The sequence below is a fragment of the Mesoplodon mirus genome (genome assembly GCF_964341445.2).
Source record: "Mesoplodon mirus genome assembly, chromosome: 14".
NCBI classification, from domain to species: domain Eukaryota; kingdom Metazoa; phylum Chordata; class Mammalia; order Artiodactyla; family Ziphiidae; genus Mesoplodon; species Mesoplodon mirus.
In genome coordinates, this window is record NC_138990.1 from 73,371,676 (window position 1) to 73,392,440 (window position 20,765).

Sequence of the window (20,765 nt, forward strand, 5' to 3'; positions counted from 1 at the left end):
ATTTTTACTTCACTAAAAGAAGACACAATCTCTACCCTTGGGAAAATCACAGCACAGTTGGGGAAATATAAATATTTATAATTATATCCAAATACATCTTCAAATCAACATTTATACACACATATACACATATCTCCCAGTAATAACTTGCATTTGTATAGCACAGCTCTTTATAGTTTAGAAAGTGTTTTCATCAAAATTGTCGTATGAGAATGTCCCTACAACATTGTGAACAATGTCCAGCAGTTATTTGTACCCCCAATTTACTGATGTTCAAAATAAGATGTTTGGGGTAGACAAAGTCAAGGTCCTTTCAGAGAAGATGGTTTAATTCCCGATGCTTTTTCTCTGGTTTATTCTTTAATGGAGCCATCCTTGCTTCCAAGCACCAAAGGTATAGGACATCGTTTTCCTCTAGAAGTGGGGCTGTTCACCTGTTTGGTGGGCATTTAAATTATGTAATATGGCTTGTTTGGGGGGTTAGAGATCCAGTAGAAAACAAGACCTCCATGGTCCCTACCCTTATAAAGACTGTGTTTTTGAGGGGAGGGACATATAGGGCAGGGAAGGCAGGAATAATAGACATATAAACAAATAACTAGAATTGTGACCATTATACAGCACATTGGTATATGGAACACATGGTATTTGACCTGGCCTAGCAAAGTGAACTTTTCTAAGGAAGTGATTGTTAAGCTGAGTACGCCACAGCTTGGGGGAAAGCACTGAAGAAGAGGGAAAGCCTTAAGACAGGAAGGAATACAGAACATTGAAGGATCTGAAAAAGAGTGGGAAAGTCTGAAATGTGAATAGTAAAGTCCGACTGTAATAAAGCCAGGCAGTGAGTTGGGGTAAGATTCTGCAGGGCTTGTAAGTCAAAGTGAAGATTTTGGAAGTTATCCCTGGAGCATCAAGAAGCTTAGGAGAGGGCTCTGACTGGTTCAGAGTAAGGCATAAGAAGAGAGACCAGTTAACAGCCTCCTGAGAGAGTTGAGGTAAGAAATAAGGGTCACTAGGACTGGGATATTGGTAGTAGAGAGAGACAGAAGGGGATGGATTTGAGAAGCATTTAGGAAATAGAATTCACAGGTCTTGATAATTGATTCATGGTGTGGAGATGTCAGGAATATCTTCCAAGTGTTGGTGGGCTTGGGGGGAAGATTATATGAATTTAAAATAACAGTTAGATCAAAGGCTCTTGAAAATTATTTTGGTTCTTTCTACCTTGGTGCAAAAGGGGAAAAAAAATAAAAGAATGTGCCCTTGTAGGAATTAAAGCCATAACGACACACCAAATATTTGCTTTAACTAAAAAAGGCTACAGTTGTACAGAGCTGAAGTGAATATGATACACTATTGATAATAAAACTGAGGTCCTGCCCTCCATAAAAGTTAAACTACTTATACTCTTGCATGTTCACTCATGTTATTTATTATTTTCTATGTAAAGCCATTATTTTTATTGCAAAAGGGGCATAATTTTACTCTCAGCCTGTAAGCCTTACTATAACTTATCTGTATCTTCTAAGCACAGAACCATTTTTGTCCCTTTAATAAGTGTAGTAATTTACATTGGTATAACTATGATAATTAGCATAATGTGGTTGTATTCTTAACCACTGCCTTATTACAACAATTTTAAATCTTGTTATCTTTTCCTGGTGGAGTGGAGCTTATGATTATCCATGATTTTTTTTTAAACTATGTTTAAAAAAACTTTTGCTTGCTTTATTTCACTTCTGGCTCAATTCAGTCAGCAAAACTTTATGTGTAGTTTGGAGATTTTAATCACTATGTATTGGATGAAATTAGATACTGTGTCCATTTTTTTTTTGGTTCTAGATTTATTTAGGTTTTCTTCCTAAATCTTTTACTTCCAGGCTAGTGCTTGCAGGTTTTCTTGCACGGCAAAAGGGAAATTTAGTCTTTTTTTTTTTTCTTTTTCAACTGCACTGTGGTAGATAGTTGGAGAAAGGAGAGTTTAGTGTTAATGATTAAAATACTGAATAAAAATTATAATGAACTCTGTCATCTGAAATAATTATAAAATAAAATGCTTTGTTTAGCCAAGTATTCATATACACATATATTCCATATATAATTTATAGATGGCTAATTTTCTAATAATCAGAGCTAAATTAACTTCCCCTAAAAATAAAACAAAATTTAATTGCACGTTGGCCTTTGAGGAGTCAGAAGATGTATCAGGATTTTCCAGTGTCTGAGGGGGCCTAAATGGGAACTTCCCATTATTTCAGGTTCCATTATGCTTACTCTCTAAAGTTGCAAAAGTTCTTTGTAATAGAATATTTTAAGTATTCAGAAAAGATAGCTTTGCTCAATATGTCAGATCTTCATTATCTACTTCTAAGATATAGTAAATTCTCAACTTTTAAAATAAATGCATATTCTACAAAGTGTGAAAGCTAGCGAGGGCACTCTAGGAAGTGAAAGAGATAGTTAAAATAATTAAAATATGAGGTTTTAATTTTTTATTTTATTTAAAAGCTAATAATCTGGATCCTAACTCACCAGAACCATTAATTAAGTAGATTTTTTTTTTCAGCACTGGCCTTTCCCACTTTAGTGCCGAGGTTGTTCAAGTTCAAATCAGCCCTGTTGTCTTCCTGCCACCTCAGATCACCAACGATCAGAACACCTTTCAAGGTTGCAAATTATGAAAAAGTATTAAATTATGTTCAATTTACACTACCCAAGTTAGCCAGAAAACTTATTAATCAAATACCTTGAATATTTCCAATTTTGACAGCTTTATTTAATTTAGAGAATTTGGTAAAAGAAACAAACACAAGAGCAAAACACCTTCCATAAATTGTTTCAACAACTTATGAAATTCAAAAGAATATGATACTTTTTTCATTTTTAATTACCCAGAGGCAAAGTATGTTCCTCTTCTCTTTGACTCATGAAACTCGACCTAACATGGGTATCACAAGGGACAGTAGCAAAGGTACTTGCTGCGTTACTCTTTTGGTACAAATTGTGACAATCTGTGGGACTTTTTCATGACTTTTTTTTTTAATTGGATGAGATTTTACATATATCAAATAATTGCATCCATTTTCTTCGTTGTTTATCTCCCAGAAGTTGCTTAATAAACGTTCAATACAAATGCTATTAACCACAAGAAAGAAGCCATGTATGTGAAACACCTTTGCAAACCGTAAAGTGCTCACAGATATGTGATAATGAGAACATGATAACAGTGGGTGGGTTTTTTTTGTTTTTTGTTTTGTGGTCTGCGGGCCTCTCACTGCTGTGGCCTCTCCCGTTGCAGAGCACAGGCTCTGGACGTGCAGGCCCAGCGGCCACGGCTCACGGGCCCAGCCGCTCCGCGGCATGTGGGATCTTCCCAGACTGGGGCACAAACCTGTGTCCCCTGCATCAGCAGGCGGACTCTCAACCGCTGCGCCACCAGGGAAGCCCGACGACAGTGGGTGTTTTAACAAGGCTGACAGTTGAATATTCCCTGAGTATTAACTGGAAACCAGGGAGCAACTTTCTTGGAGGAGACTTTGTAGTACTTCAGCTTCTGCACTAATTTGAATCTGCTCATCTGCTCTGCTGAGATCTTGCACATTGGCCCATTTCACTCTCTAATGACAGGCCTGGTGCATTTTGATGGAGAGCTTGCCAAACATGTCAAATTTCAGAACAACAGGTAGCCAGCCATCTCTGTCTCTGAGACATCCTTTCTACATTTTGATTTCATTTGTTTCACCTCCTTCTACAAGGTCCAACTCCAGGCTGTTTTCTTTCAGAAAGCCTGTTCTTCACTATTCTGATGTCAAAAGGCATTGCCTCAGTGGCTCTTAATATTTGAGCTCTTATTTTGACATCAGATTAGTAGTCAATGTTGAGGTATCTCTCCTTTTGCCTTCTGGAATCTTTACTTGGATCCATACATTTTCAGGTAAATTTTATGTGTGTAAATTTCAATTTTCAGGTCCAAAACCATACCTTTTATTCCTTTGGATGCTTCACAGAGCTCAGGATCCATGAAAATATATGATCATTTCAGTTTCTGTTGATTTGACTTTGATCACCAAAGAGATAGTCATAAAACTTCCTGTGCTTGGAACATATATTTGATTCAGTTATTTACTTTTTCACAAAGAGGTTTACTTTTTGTAAAAAGGGTTGTGTGTGGTTTGGATAAAGGAAAGATACAAAAGTATGTTTTTGCAGTTCTCTCTGTGATCAATGCCAGTTAGATTGAGGAGGATACTTCACGTGGATGGCCTTCATAGGGTCCTTAAGCTTCCTGAAATTATATGAGTAATGTTGTGTGTTTGGGGACTTTTCTCCCTTTGTGGGGAAGGAGTCCAAAATTTTTATCATATTCTCAAAGTGACTCAAAGATAGTTGAGGGTCATTGCATTAGAAGGTACTAGCACAGCTGAGTTTAGGACTACAGATGTGTAGACTAAAATACTCAGTAACAAAGGCTTTTTTGTCTAGCTGTTGATAGTAGTACCAAAGACGCTTGTTCCGTGTGTTACTTTTCACTCTTACCTTACTTTACCATACCATGTTAATGCATTTATAAAAATACTCAATACATAAAAATCCAAATTTATAAATAGGGTGATGTTCACTTCATGAAATGATTAGGTAAAATTTTGTTTAATGAGCTTTCCCAGACATTTAAATTACTTCATTTATGTGTCACTTTTCAGAAACAAATGTTCTTTGCTCTGGACAAAGTATACCAGGAATTCTATACTTTGCCATGGAATAAACAAGCCCATAAATGTATTGCATCTTTCTGTGGGGTAGCCATGATTTTAAAGTGTGAGTCTTACAGATGTGAAGGTGTTTTTTTGATTTGTTTGTTTCTGTTTTTTTAATTCTATATGAGCCCTCACATTGGACACAGCACTGGACTCACAATTGGTAGCTGAATAAAACCTATATGTGGATTAAATGACTCTGTTCATGTATTAGTCACATGGGTGATTCTTCCAAAACCCCAGCCTCCAAGTTCCTTGACCTCCTCTCCCACAGTGATCTTGTTTTCCATCATACCTAAACCAAGATCAAACCCTGGACCAGTGATTCTCAAAGTGTGATCTCCAGACTAGCAGACTCAGCATTACCTGGGACTTATTAGAAATGAAAATTTCGGGGCTCAGCCCCAAACCTATTGAATTGGAAACTCTGAGTGTGAAGTCCAGCGATTCCTTTACCAAGGCTTCCAGGTGATTCTGAGAGCTGCTTCCCTAGACCTTGCTGATACCAATAACTTTACCTGTTTCCTCATCTCAATTTCAAGCTTCCCACTCTTCAATCACCATTTTTATCTTTCTGGCTCTCCCCTTCTAGTATCTCAACTTTCCCTAAGATTCATCAATCATTTTTACTTTTTTCTCATCGTCACCTTCATAGCTCCTGTTCTAATGAGATCCGGTGGTCCTTGATTACAGTCATTAAGTCTCATGCTCCCTCTGTCTTCATCTTACCTGGACAAATTCCCACCCTGGTTAGGTCAACCCTCCACTCCTGCACCCTCACACCTGAATATCTGGAGGAAAACTCACAACCATGCCAGAAATCTCACTTTACCACTAACCCAACTGGGCCTTTGGTGCTACCTGGAAATCATAGTACATTTCCCTAGTCTAGTCACTTTCATATTCTTTTAAGTATTTTCACATGGATGTTACTGTGGATAAACTACCCGTGCCCTTCCAACGGCCATCCCCAAGCTCCTGCACCAGGTTTCACCTCCTCTTCCCTGTTACAGGAGATTATTCCAGCAATTCTCCTTTCTTTCTCCTGCACCACCATTTGTTCCTTCTCTAGTGGATCACTGCCATCAGCAAAATAAATATGTCTTCCTATCATATATCATTAAAAAAAATTCTTTTACCTGCAAATGCCCTACTACCTATTACCCATTTCTAATAGAAATACTCCTTTTAAAATGCTGTATCTAGTCAATTTCTCCCAATATTCTCTCTTGAAACTATTCCAATCAGGCTTTTCTTTCCATTGTTCCACCGAAACAATTCTTGTTAAAGTCACCAATGAGCTCCATGTTACAGCCTCCTAAAATGCCTCATTTCTGCCCTTCTCTCTGTCCATTAGATGCTGTTCTCCACCCCAAAACTAGGATAGTCCTATTCAAAAGCAAATCGCGGACTTCCCTGGTGGTGCAGTGGTTAAGAATCCCCTGCCAATGCAGGGGACACGGGTTCGATCCTTGGCCCGGGAAGATCCCACATGCCACGGAGCAACTAAGCCCGCGAGCCACAACTACTGAGCCCGCATGCCACAACTACTGAAGCCCGTGCGTCTAGAGCCGGTGCTCCGCAACGAAGAGTAGCCCCCGCTTGCCTCAGCTAGAGAAAGCCCAGCGCAGCAATGAAGACCCAACACATCCAAAAATAAAAACAAATAAATAAATAAATTTATTTTAAAAAGCAAATTGCATCATGTGACTTCTCTGCTCAGAGCCTTCCAAAAACTTCCAATCTTATCAGAGAAAACTCAAATTCCCTACTGTGGCCATGTGGTCCTATGTGACCTTGCTGCCTCCAAGCCCCTGCTCTACCTTGATGATCTCACTGTCTGCACTCTTCCTCGTGTCCACCCTGTTCCAGCCACACTGGCAGTTACACTAGTTCTCAGTAACCAGATCCAATCCTGCTTCAGGATTTTGTTTTCTCTTGTTTCCCATGCTTTGCCTGCTCTTTCCAGAGATTTCCAGAGCAAGATCCACATTATCCTGCTCTCTCACTTATTTAAGGTCCCTTCCTTCCCAACTACCCTATTTAGAAGCGTAATAGCCCACATAGACTCACTTTCTCTTTTACCCCAGCTTTATTGTGCTCAACATCACTTATCACCATTTGACATATCATTTGGGTTGAACCACATGAAATTGTAGATAATGTCCATTTTGTTCCTCCAAAAACTGGTAGTGCATAGAGTTCAGGCTAATTCATATTTCCTGTTTTTGAGTAAGCTCTGTGATAGAAGAGGCTTTTTCTGTTTTGTTCACTCCTGTAGCCCCGGCTCATAGAATAGTGCTTGGTACATAATTAATACTCAATAGAAATCTATAGAATAAAATGAATGAATGAGTTGGCAATACTTCTAAGGTACTTACAGTGTGCTATTCATGTTTCTATCCATGTATCAATCTCTTTTTTGTTTTATCTCTTTATATAAAAATGAGTCACCATCTTTTTCAACCAGGAACTAGTATGCAATTGGGATGATTCAAGGGGAACAGAGTAACTATTTGAAAGAAGTATGCAATATAAATTCAAATCTAATATATGTATATATATTTATATAATGTTTATTTCACTAATTATGCTTTATTTTTACTAAGACCCCCTACTGTAAATTCTGATATTTACGTCCTGAACACATTTCATCTGAGTAGATGAGAGGCATGCTAGCAGGGCAGAATTAGGGTGGGATTAAACTATTGCTTCAAATTGACAAAGTGATATTTCTCTCCAACTAAATATTGACTAAATTTGAAAGGAAAGGCTTTGGGATCATGAAAAGTGTGAGTATTGCCGGTGGGGGGAATGCCTTCTTTCAGTTTTGCAGTAAGAATATGCTTTAAAAGCTGAGGCTGGTTGGAGAGAACCTGAAATGCTTTAACAATGAAGTTCAGCTACTAAACTGAAGTTGGGGACTATGCATGCAGGCCTGTGCTCACCAGTCATCTTTTTAGGATGCTGTATAAAGATGTGATCCGGAACACTCAAATGTAATCTGAGGAAAAATAATTGAATCAGGAATCATATTTTTAAAAAACCACACAACTTGCAACATCTTGTAAGGTAGTTAAAATTGCTACATCCATTCTTTGAACAAGTTCACTGAGGCAAAGGAGAAAGCAGTCTTTTTCCAGGAGCACAGCACACATTGGGCGGAAGATCCGGGATGAGAGCCCAAAAGTCCCATCTTCCTGTCTCATACTTTTGTATTCAAAATATTACAATCTGTTACCTAGAAGATGATTAGTGTGTAAAACTGAGTGCTTTAATTTTACTGAGGGAAAAAGTAATGTAGAAAAAGCATAGTCTGTGATGGAGACAAAATTTGTCTAAACAAAGATATCTTTGGTTAATTAGTAAAATGGCAGAGACATTTATGAAAAACAAGATAGGCAGATAAATCTCTTTCATAAGTGTTAAATATTTCAATATTCACTCATTTGAATATTTTCAAATCATTTGAAAATCTTTTAGTGGTAATTCTCATATATATGTAGAAATGATTAACATTTCTACAAATTATGTTTGAAACATAATTTTTTTTTGCCACTGAGCTAACATTAATTTTTATCATTGTATCTTTGAATACTGTATTACTTATCTGACCTAGAACATTTCACATAAAAGAAAAGCTAAGTTAGCAAAAGAACAGTTCAGCTCATAAAAAGATGTGATATCTGTGAAAACAGATATGATTAAAACAGTGTGTGCTGTTTAAATGAATTAGGAGTCATCATGGAGAGCTCAAGGAAGAAGTCTCCCCATCACACAGAGGCAGTTGGAAGGCAAATAGGACTCCAGGGTGCATTAAAAAAGGGAGAAAATAATATGGAAATATTAAGTTGATGTCATATCAAATAATGATACACTTTCATCTAGAATACTGAGTCTAATTTCAGTCGATGCACCTTAAGACATGTCAAGCAGAGAATAAAAATATCCTGAGAAATGGAAAAAAATGAGTAAATGGGGAATGAATTTATGTAAAGACAATGTATCTCTGAAAAATAAGTGGGAAGTCACTTGTTTTCCCAAATAGCACAATAAAGAACATTTTGGTAATTGGGTGAATGATGCTTATACTAAAATAAGTAGCAGTGCTAGATAAACCTAAATAATAAATAAAGACTGTATTATCTGAGAAGTGGAATGATACTTAAAACCAGTGTTCTGGGATTAGAAAATGGTTGCTGATTAAAAAGAACTGAATAGGAGCAGCAGTGATGGAAACAGAACTTCCACGCTAGTGGCCTTATTCTTTACCAAGCTGTGTACCTACCTCTGTCCCCAACTGATACATAACATTAATTGTAGGTTTATACCCTTCTATGGTGATATAAAAGTATAAAATAAGATCTCTTGTCTTTTTTTACTAATTAACAAAACAACTTGCATATGTGTTTTCTCAGCATAAAAGAATATACTTATTATAGAATATTAGTAAATCTGGGAAAACTAGAAAGGAGAAAAAATTCTTACTGTTACCAACCCAAACTGATCACAGCATTTTGACGTATTTTCTTCCAACATTTTGTCTATACTTGGTGCTTGGTTGCTTCGTTTTATATATACCATGGAAACAGTTGTTTTCTGTTTCTTTTCATTTTAGCAAAAACATATTCCTGTGTTATTATAAGCTCTCAGTGATAATTTTCATACAATAATATTGCATCAATAGATGTACCACAATTTATGCAATCATATCTTATAATACTGATGATCCTGCTAGTGGCAATTTTGTACTCTGTTTGAGATAGTATTACCAAGTGATTAGTGAATAGAAATTTTTAATAAAATGACAAACTTAATGATTTTACAAGTTGTAAGAAGGAAGGGCAATAACTAGCTTTTTTCACCACCTATGTTTATTTTCAGTTACATGCATTCACATTATTTTAGCATTTCCCCTCTAGAGTATAAACATCCACTGGGTTTGTATGATATCTCCATTAGCCCATTTCTATATGCAACTGGGAACTTAGTCAATAGTTTCTGAAAGCAACTACCAGGGTTAATCATTCAAACAGTGATCATGGCCGACTCTAGAGACAGATACCTGAGGGACAGGAAAATTATCCCAAAAGAATCCTAGGCTTGGAGAATGTAGACTCAATGAAAGAGCTTCTTCACTACAAAGGATACTTTGTGCCTATTACTTAGAACTAAAAGTAGCTAGAGCTCACTATTGTGAAGCCTGGGGCTTCCTCTAAGAAAAGAAATGAAATTGTTTTATTTTTTCCATTAATATAATTGTCATTTTATAACATGTTGGATTTAGTTAGTTTAACTTGGTATATAAATTTTATCTCATTTATCCTCATGTGCTTGTTAAGATGATTAACATCTTATTTCACAATGAAGAAACAGACTTTATGGTTAGAAAGATAAAAGGGAACTAGGATTAAATCCTAAACCCTTCACTCTGAGCCTAGTTTAGAGTCTTTGCAGTGACATTAGTTTTTATAATGCAAGTGACAATGATGAGGTAAACTTAACCCTCATGGACTATTAGATGGAATCTGAGAAGTCCTTTCCTTTATTTATTTTTTGCTTGTTCAAATAGGAAAAGATTAGTTCCATACATCTATTGCTAATTTTAACTCCCTCCCAACACAGGAAGCATGCACTATTACTAGAAATTGGGCTTATCTATAATGTGGATGTGCATATTTCTAGCTGGACCAGTGCAGATTGCTTTCTTGAATCTCTAACTATTTTTGATTAAGTTATTTATTAACACTCTCTCCCTTAGTCATCCATAGCTCTGGATGATTCCAAAGTTCAAAAAAATTGTATGCCTTTCCGTAGACTACTGTTAGTCAGGCTCAAAAATTTTTTGTTCCTTTTTTTTCAAATCTGTAAGGAGATTAGTAAAGACTAAAGTTTGGGAAACTTGGAGGAACAACCTTGTTTCAAAGGTAGAGTTAAGAGAATCAACTCACAAGGTACATATATTATTTCAATACCAAACAGATATTCAGAGAAGAAAAGCAGAGGCTAGAAATAGAGTGGAAATAGAGGAACTGAATAGCAGAATCCAAACATTTTAGAGCTTTGAGTGGGGCATTCTTTCTTCTCTTATGAAATGTCTTTGAAAAGGATTTGGAGCCTTGATTGCATGCTTAGGATGTCAGAGTACTAAGAAGGGGTAGGGAAATTCAGGGCCCTATTCTGCTTTGCTGAATACTGTAGCTTTTTTCTGCCCCCCACTGGTAATTATAATGATTGGAAAGATGGTGGGGGGAAAGTTGTTTTTTTTTTTTTTTTCTTGGAGAATGCTTTTCTTTCAAAGATCCCGAGTTTGGAGATGATCTTTAAGTGAAAGGGTACTAGACATAAGAGTCTTTTTAAGTTCTTCTTATCCCAACATTTGAAAAAGCATTTTATTCATAAAGCTTATACTTTTTTTCAAAGGAGCCATTTAATTCATTATGGAGTAGTATGAAGCTGTTGAGAGAGATATAGCGGCTTGATTCATTTGAAATCACAGGACAAATAGACTTTAAAAAGCAAATGCATCCATTTTGACACTAATTATGTGTCTTTTGCACATGCAGTATCTCATGTCACAAATTGCTCTCATTTGCTTCTCTTTGCAGAATGTCTCTGAAATGAGATGAGTGGAAAATGCCTTAAACAGGTGGATGTGGAACAGGTCGGGGGCTATAAGGACTTTGGTGGAGGAGGGGTGGGTTGAGGAAGGAGAAAAATGAAGGTGTCTTAGAAGGCACTGGAATTCATAAGGGATTCATTCAACATGATATTGACCCATGTGATAAGGTGGAATATATAGCTTTTCAAATATTATGTATCTTCCTTACAATTGTAACAACAACATAACAAAGCCCACTATAAACCAGGCATTTGTGCTAAGGTTATTTTATTTGTACATAATCTTTGAACCTTAAAATAAGCCTGTGATTATATTCCCATTTTATAGATCAGGTCACTGAGGAGGTTGAAGAATTTACCTAAGGTGTCTCCAGTATGTGTGTTTTTCCCAAAACACCAAGCAGTTAACTCAATTCTGACACTATCTACCTGGAAATAGCATCAGATCTGACAGGTTAAGAGCTCAGTTTTCCAAGACTGCCTTCCCCCAACCTCAGATGCCAATCTCTAGGTCTACCTAGACCCCTGTGCTTCTGACCGGCTGGCTATAGCTCAGAGGTCCCACAACTCTCTCCTTGGGTGGATTAATTTGCTAGAGCTGTTGACACAACTCAGGAGAACATTTTACTTACTAGATTACCAGTTTGTTATAAACGAATTTAACTGGGGAACAGCCAGATGGGAGAGATGCATAGGGCAAGGTATGGGGAAACAAGTTTGGAGCTTTCATACCATTTCCAAGGGTACCACTCTCCTAGCACCTCCATATGTTCACCAACCTGGAAGCTCATCAAATCTTGTTGTTCAAGGATTTTTATAGAGCTTAATCCGCAGCACCTCCACCCTTCCCTTCACCCAGGTCGATCAGTGGGGCTGCAAGTTCCAACCCTCTGATCACTTGATCTTTCTGCTGACCAGCCCTATCCTGAAGTTATCCAGGGGCCCTACCCTAAGTCACATCGTTAACATAAGGTGAAAAGGGGCTCCATGTGAATAACAAAAAGTACTCTCGTCATTCTAGAACTTCTAACAGTTTGAGGAGCTTAGTGCCAGGAACTGGGGACAAAGACCAAATATATTTTTTTATACCACAGTGGCATAACTAATACTTGGGGATTAAAGCCCAGGCAATCTGATTCCAGAGCCCTAGAGAGCGCTCTGGCCACAATTGTATCAGGACCTTTGTCCTGCATTTTTCCTGGTCCCACTCTTCTAGTTTGCTACCTCTGTGTTCTGTAGAATGCTTCATGACAAAGTTTACTGAAGTCTACAGAATTAACCTGAGTTTGGCATCTTGCAATCCATTCTTGGATCTATTTAGCACAGGAGGAGAGCTTTATAAATGATGCAAGAGTTTCTTAGAGTTCTTTATAGAACAATTCAAATAGGGCTAAAAACAACCAAGAGGAGAGAGAAGTACACATTCACATTCCCTGAATATGAACAAAAACAAAAGCATTTGCTCTATGGTGTGAATTGGAGGAACGTTATACTATTGAGCTGGTGCTAGTTGCCTGATAACGGACAAAATTAGCGTCACTTTCCTGTAACTAAGCCTGTAATGGTGTCACAGCTTATTTGATGCCAATTGGTGTTCCTGAGGTCCTTGGTATAAAGCAACCTTTGCAAATGAGTAGTCAAAATGGTTGGAATAAGGAATAAAACCAGAGAGTAAAAAATGAATAGCTAATTCAACACTTAATTTCTTTTAATTTTGAGAGTCTTACATATGTGCTACCACTGTTAATGGGTGGGTTGCTGATGATAGGGGAAGAGTTTTAAATTGTAAATTTATTTTCACCTCAGCTGCAGAATTCAAACCTGGCATGCCTTACACGTAACGCAGTTTGACAGTTCATTTGAAATAAATGTGCCGATAACCCTTAAAAGTGGTAATAAAATACTCTTTGCTCTACTGTACAGATGATTAATACCACTAAAGTAATTAAATTCCATTAGGCTGAGGTTCACATACCCAAGGAATTGGTGCCAGAATTTAGCCGTTCTCTAGCGAGGACAAAAGACTAATGCCTTTTAAAGCCATGTTTCACCAGGAAAATCCCAGGGAAGTCTACATTAACTTAGGACATCTGCTTGTTGTGATTGTTTGAGGTATTGATGCATTGGATCATTAGCAGGGTAGCGTGAACTAGTGTTTTCCTGTTGACAAGGATCTCTCACCAGGAGCTGCTAGCTTTCTGCAAGGGGAGAGAGAAAGCAAAGCAGGGCAGCCAAGTTGAGTCCTGTGAATGGCTTTGACTTACAGAATTATTGCTAACTGTATAGCCTCTGATGGTAGGAAACAGCATTTTGCCCCCAGCCATTTTTCCCAAGATCAAAGCCAAAGTAACTCTGTCTCCTGCTGTTTTGTAGCTGTAGATTCTTAAAGACTGGCATTATTGTCGTCGATGAACAGTTTGCCCCCTTTCAGATGGCTGCAGTAATGACCCACGGGGGAGGCAGTGGTTAGGCAGTGCTGACAATGTGACCAGGTGCTGCAGCATAAGCGTTTCATTAAATATTGAAGCAGTGGTTTTCAGTTACAGTGGCAAAAAGGGAATTTGGTCTATGTCCAAATATGTGGCTATTTTTTTCCTTCCACCTCTTCTAATCACATTATTTTTTGCATGACCTTTCTGCTGGAAATTAGCTGCCGTCCTGAAAAAGCATTGTGTGTAATCTACCTAAGGTAATTCTGCATTCCACTTTACACGCTGGTAATCATTCTTAATGTATGAATGATTTATTTCATGGTTTTTTTTCCTCAAAATATGCGAACCGTAAAAAATAAACCTTACAATTATTTTCAGAGGTACCACATGAAAGAATCCTGAAATTCCAAGGGAGAGATAGTTTGCAGAAACTGAGAACAGGACTGAAATACATCTAAGAGTTAGGTTTTTATATGTATCATGTGAACAACAGTTTTAGAGCTTCAACACCGTTTCCATTTGGAGACCATGTTAAACTTGTCTGTGTAGTTTGTGAAACTGAATTCACAAGAGGACAACTCTGGTCATTTCTAAAGGAATGGGGTTGCCTCTTCATTAGAGAAGGGTCTGCTCCTCGACTTCCTGTGTGAGCAGGCTCGCTAACAAATCACAACAATGGCCTAGCTGATTGCCATGTGACTTCCTGCCATGTGTATTCCTCATCCTCTGATTCCAGAATCCTCTAAGAGAAAGTGGGACTTAACATAGGACAAACATTTATAAATTGTAATAAAATACCACACACAGAAAACTCCCTCAGAACTGCTGGAGAAAAACCTGGTGCCTGTTGGAGGCTATAAAAAGTAAACTGCAACCAAAATGTACTGTAAAACAAACCAAAGCTCCTTGTGGGAAAGAACACAGAATTTAAATAGTTTTGTCCCAGTTTTGTTTACAGTTAGGAAGGACTGAATTAAAATGTCATAATAACCAATCTTTTCATCTTTATCTTTCTTTCTTGTTCCATTTTTATTCTTTTGCTATTTTTCCCCTCAAACTTACAGATATTAAATGGGTGTACCTATAGGATTAAAAAACGCACTGAAAAATGACTATTTGTTGAACAGGTTTTCATATTATGACTAGTATTAGTAAGATAAAATAACTTTTAAAAGAGATAGAAGTCAAATTTCAATTACTTAAATATATTGTTATAATTCCTTTTAGGCTGTGCTGTTCAAAGAACTTTAAGAAATGATTACATTCTTGTCACTGATAAATTCTTAAAAATATAGAGGTTTATACAGAATAGAAAAAATGGAGGCTGCTCTAGATGAAAGCAAATAATGAAAAAAAAGAGGAAGACTTGTTTAAAGAAGTAAATGCTATATCAAGTTTGTTTAAACCTATCTATGCTTAGTTGATGATATTATCACCCAGCTAGTACTTTCATGTTGAAAATTGACTATAGTCTTGAGACTGTTTCAAGAGACAACAACTGGGCAAAATTCTAGGGTTTTACAGTGAATACAGAAATGAATACAAATGTGTCTCTTGCCAGTACCATTGCTTGTAGCAGATCTAGCCAAAACAGTTCCTTAAAAATGTTCATGATATTCCTCAAAGGAGTATATTTATCTATTTTCAAGTGCTGGGTGGCATAGTTTCTCTGCTTTAAGAGTGTTCAGGAGTGCTGGTGACATCTTCAAAGTTCAGTCTAATGGGATTGAATATTTTTTGAGGAGTCGGTAGGCATTGAAATTCATTCTATTCTTTTTTTTTATTATAATGTGAACATTCTGTTTTGACACAATTTCCTCTTCATTTCTTCATGACAATTTGCATGCACCGTTTAAATTATTCCTCATTATTCAACTGTATTCTTTGGGCTTCTTTGAAATACATAAATATTAAGGATAGATTAATGCCAAAGAGCACATCCAAACTATTGCTGATGAATCTGTCGTGTGGCCAAAGGGGAACTTTTTTTGGTAACTAGAGGAAAGATTGAGATACAGTTAGCTGGGAAAGGGAGGAGATTTTTTTGCTAGGCTGCTAACTAGATGATCTCTGTTCAGAATAAGATCTTGTGTAATATAATATATTAAAAAGGTTTTTTCCTTTTTCTTTTTCAAACTTTCTTTTTATGATGAAATAAATATGTTTTAACCTTAACTTTTGTGGGGTTCCTGATTTTGTGATATATGGCCTTAAAGATGCTAAAATTATCTATATTAGGAGAAATCCCTCACTCAGAATGTTCTATATGTTGTGCAGTGATTTAGTAAGATAAATCAACAAACACTTATTAAGTAACTATAGATACTTATCTCAAAAAGTACTTTGGCTAAGGCATCTGAGGTCTGACCTTAAGTATTTAATTTATAGAAATTGACTCTTTGGTGGTGCTTTCCCTGAGAATCTTGCATGCTCTTTTAAAGGTTAAGTCATGGCTTAACTTGTATTTGGTAGAATCCTGGCATCCTGTGAAAAACAACAAAGGATTCCTATACTAAAATGGAAAGCTGAAAGTTGTCCCGCTTCACCCTAATTAATTTTCTAATAACAATTTTTCCATTTTAACCTTTTCTTTTAGGACTGCCCCCTTTTGAGATGCTGACTTACTTTTGAGGCTTTTGAGCTAGGTAGCATTGCCAGAGAGAGCCAGAATTTGATCAGCACAGGGACAATGCAAGGCATGCTCAAGGAAAACTTAGGGCTCTCAGTCATTAAAGATTGAGATTTTCAAAGGATTGAGTAGAACAGAGGTAGAAGATAGGGGTTATAGACGGCATTCTTGTGTCCTCCCCGAGTTCATAGGTTGAAACCGCACCCCGCAATGGGATGTCATTAGGAGGTGGGGGCCATTGAGAGGTAATTGGATCATGAGGGTGGAGCTCTTATGATGGGATTAGAGATCTGATAGGAAGGACAGGAGAGTGCTGGCTCTCCCCAAGCCCTGCCCTTCTTTCTCTCCTTACCTCCTCTCTGCCATGTGAGGACACAGCAAGAAGACAACCATCTGTGAACCAGGAAGAGGGCTCTCACCAGAACCCAGTCATACTGGCACTCTGATCTCAGATTTCCCAGTCTCTAGGGCTGTGAGAAATAAATTTCTGTTGTTTAAGCCACCTAGTTTATGGTATTTTTGTTATAGCAGCCCAGACTGACTAAGACAATGGGGAATCGAGCATTGAAAGTTCTGATGGTATATGTAGCTGAGCCACATGAGAAGACAAGGAGGGAAGGAGGGAGAAAGAGGCAAGAAAGCTATCAATAATTGTTGTTAAAAGGAACAGTCCCCACCCCTGCCCAGGTCTGGGGGATAAGCTGAAGGGACAATCTAGCAAAAGCAAAGGCAAAGTTCCAAATAGGCAGAAATAAGTTAATGAGGGCGTGCCCAGGCATAACTGAAGAGGAAACTTTTGTTTCTCCTTTCGCTAGAGCTGTCACTTACTGAACGTTGAGGAGTGATGGGCATGCCGACTTCCTGCAACAGGAAAAGTCTAAAATTAGCATGGAAAGCAATCTAGAGCTTTCCCCCCACATTTTGTCTTCTTCTGGGGCTATTTTTGTCATTATGGTGTCAAAGGAGGAACTAAGGGAGAGGCCTCTGATATATTTATGTCTCAAGCATTGTTCCCAGTACTTCACAACTACTATTTTATTTAATACTCTCAAAATTACGCCAAGTAGCTCCAATAAGTGGAACCTTGGCATTTGTAAATGAGCCATTCACTATTATGCCTCCTCATGAGTCACTGAAAGGTCTGCTGCATGTATGATTTTTAATGATACTGACAAAGGAGTCTGAATTGCTCTGCAAGGCTTATGTGTAAGGGTAAGTACTGGACAGTGAGCGCACTTAGCTAATCTCCTAACATCCACACCTTTACATGTCTTTTTTCTTCTCTCATCACTCAGAATTTTTATAATTTAAATACTTTCTTTTTTGTGGGGGTGGAAATAAAAATTCCTAGAGAAAGTTGGATGCTAGGTGATAGAAATGAAGAAGTCTAAGAAAGTGAGAGGTTTTAGTTAAAAAATTCGAAGTTCTAGATACATTTATGAATGCAGTACTGCATCTGTCTGTAGCTCAAATCTGTAACTGAAGAATCCACTATATGCACTGAAAAGGTAGAAGAAAAAGTGACTCATAAAGCTGTTAAAAGAGTCAAAAGTTGTTCTTTAAATAAAAGAGGAAACTCTGTGAAAATTACAGATGGTAGAATTTATTTTAATAGCTTCATAAATGACTTAAAACCTGTATTTATAAGATCATTAGGGGTCTGAGGGAGTTGCCTAATTTTTTTCACTTACATTATTGCATTTCATAAGGGAAATTATATACTCCTGTGGTATGTGGAAATTGAAGGATTTGAGAGGGACTCTAATTTTATCCTTCACAATTGTTGATAGTGTTTTATTAGGCTCATTATTAGCCTCATTTTAGAAATGAGGTAACTAAAGAACAAAAAAGTTAAGACTGACAAACCAAGGGCACACAATTAGCAAAGGGGAGCTGAGATAAACCTGGGTTTGACTCAAATGCCCTTTCCACATCCAAAATTTAACATAGGGCTTCCCTGATGGCACAGTGGATGAGAGTCCGCCTGCCGATGCAGGGGACACGGGTTCGTGCCCCAGTCCGGGAAGATCCCACATGCCGCGGAGCGGCTGGGCCCGTGAGCCATGGCCGCTGAGCCTGTGCGTCCGAAGCCTGTGCTCCACAACGGGAGAGGCCACAGCAGTGAGAGGCCCGCGTACCGCAAAAAAAAAAAAAAAAATTAACATAAAAACCTTTGAAGATGTGACCTTAATTCATTTACATTGGACAGGTTGGGTCATATACCAAGCAGTTTGCATATGACTTTTCAGAAATTTCAGACCACGTGTATCTTTTACTTAGGACAAATCCTACTGGTCTTAGACAGTCTGGGAAAGTCTTCAGTTATTTGCAAGTCCCTTGTGACCCTTCACATAATGTCAACTTGACTGCTCCAAGTTGAAGAGAAAAACACCCAGTGGTTGTGCTGCAGCTCGCTAGTACTGACTGGTTCACAAGAGCCAGTTGTTAGATTGTCAGGCATTTTGTAAGCCCATTGTTAAATACAGCCATTATTTTTTTTTAATATATAAATTTGTTTATTTATTTATTTATTTATTTATTTTTGGCTGCGTTGGGTCTTCGTTGCTTCGCGCGGGCTTTCTCTAGTTGCGGCGAGTGTGGGCTACACTTCATTGTGGTGCATGGGCTTCTCATTGCGGTGGCTTCTCTTGTTGCAGAGCACGGGCTCTAGGCGCCCGGGCTTCAGTAGTTGTGGCACCCGGGCTTCAGTAGTTTTGGCACACGGGTTCAGTAGTTGTGGCACACGGGCTTAGTTGCTCTGTGGCATGTGGGATCTTCCCAGACCAGGGCTTAAACCTGTGTCCTCTGCATTGGCAGACGAATTCTTAACCACTGTGCCACCAGGGAAGTCCAACACAGCCATTATTATAAATCAAATAATTAAACTTACAGATAAATTAATTATATTTAAGATAAAGGTAATAGATACTGAAAACTCATCACTTTTTAACTACTCTATGACATTTTACTATTGTCTATGATCTTGAGGTCATTTGTGTCTATTGTATCTTTCTAGTGAAGCTACTACATGGTGGTTTGCTACTGCATATCTTTTCCCATGTCCTCCATTTAGTATCATCATGTTGGTAACTTGAAATCAGCCATGGTGGGAGTATTTTTACCAGGAAAATTGGCAAATTCTACAATCAGAGCCTTTTTCCCTCCCTGAGAGCTAGCTGTTAAAATTTACTAGCACACCTGTAGATAAAGCTTTATTAGTGTTTAATTGTGATTTTCTTGATCATTCCTTTGACAAAAGGAACCTGAGCTACACTGGTTGAGAGATTCAGATTGAGGGGACGTTTGGAAAAGCAAACATCTTCTTGCTCAAAATCAGTTTCTAGTTAAAGGAAATGAAATGAGGAAATCTTGGCAAACTCTCTTATGTCTAAAACACAGGTTTTCTTGGAATTTTACCCACATGTCATATGGAAAGAAATTAAGATTGGATATTTCCGCTTATTGGGAAAATCAACACATATGTATTAAAACAGAAGGAAAAAGCTCATTTGTAATGAATTTGACCAATTGTGGTTCTGAGGGTGCAAAACTATTCTTCTCTAAGTTGCCAATACTTGAAAACTAAAAAGGGCACAAAACAGTCATGTGATTACAGACAGCAGTTAGCAGCACGTCAGCAGTTGCTCAAAAGCAGGTGTGAGAAGGACAGGAACCTGTTCCTAGGAGTCATGCTCCCTGCCCTGGGTTCTTGGACCTTTCTAGCTCCACTAAAATAGGTTTCAACTTTGATGAGTTATGGGTGCGAGAGAGAAGAGGATTTTTTTTTTTCGGTCTCCGGGTGCACATTTGCAGCTTTGAAAGTCTTTTACATTTTCATTCTTCATGATGATGAGTCAGGCAGATTTATAGAACCATGTTATTATGAGTAGTGGAGACTGTGTCTCTTTGAAAGTAATGGCATGTGATTGCTTACTCCATTACTTTCAATGGGACTCAGTCGTTGTCATCCTTAGGGACTCAATCCCGTTGAAAGTAATAGTCTGAAACTGCCCCCCTTGTTACCGTGCTTTAAATTGGACTGAATTTATACTGATCAGTATGGGCCAGCCACAGAAGTCTCACTTTTAAAAGATGTGGAATTGATAACGTTTTTTGGCCAGCAGTTGGAAAGTTTAACTGCCTGTGTGGAGAATGTATTCTTACTATTTGAAACATTCATTTATTTCTTAATGTCGAAGTGTTTTAACACTTAGCCTCTGAACTATTGGAGGAATTCGTAACATGTCAGGAAAATTGTTTTTAAATTTTAATTCTTTCTTAACTGTGCTCTATTCAGTCATTTCAGGAAAGAAGACATTCTTTTGCTTG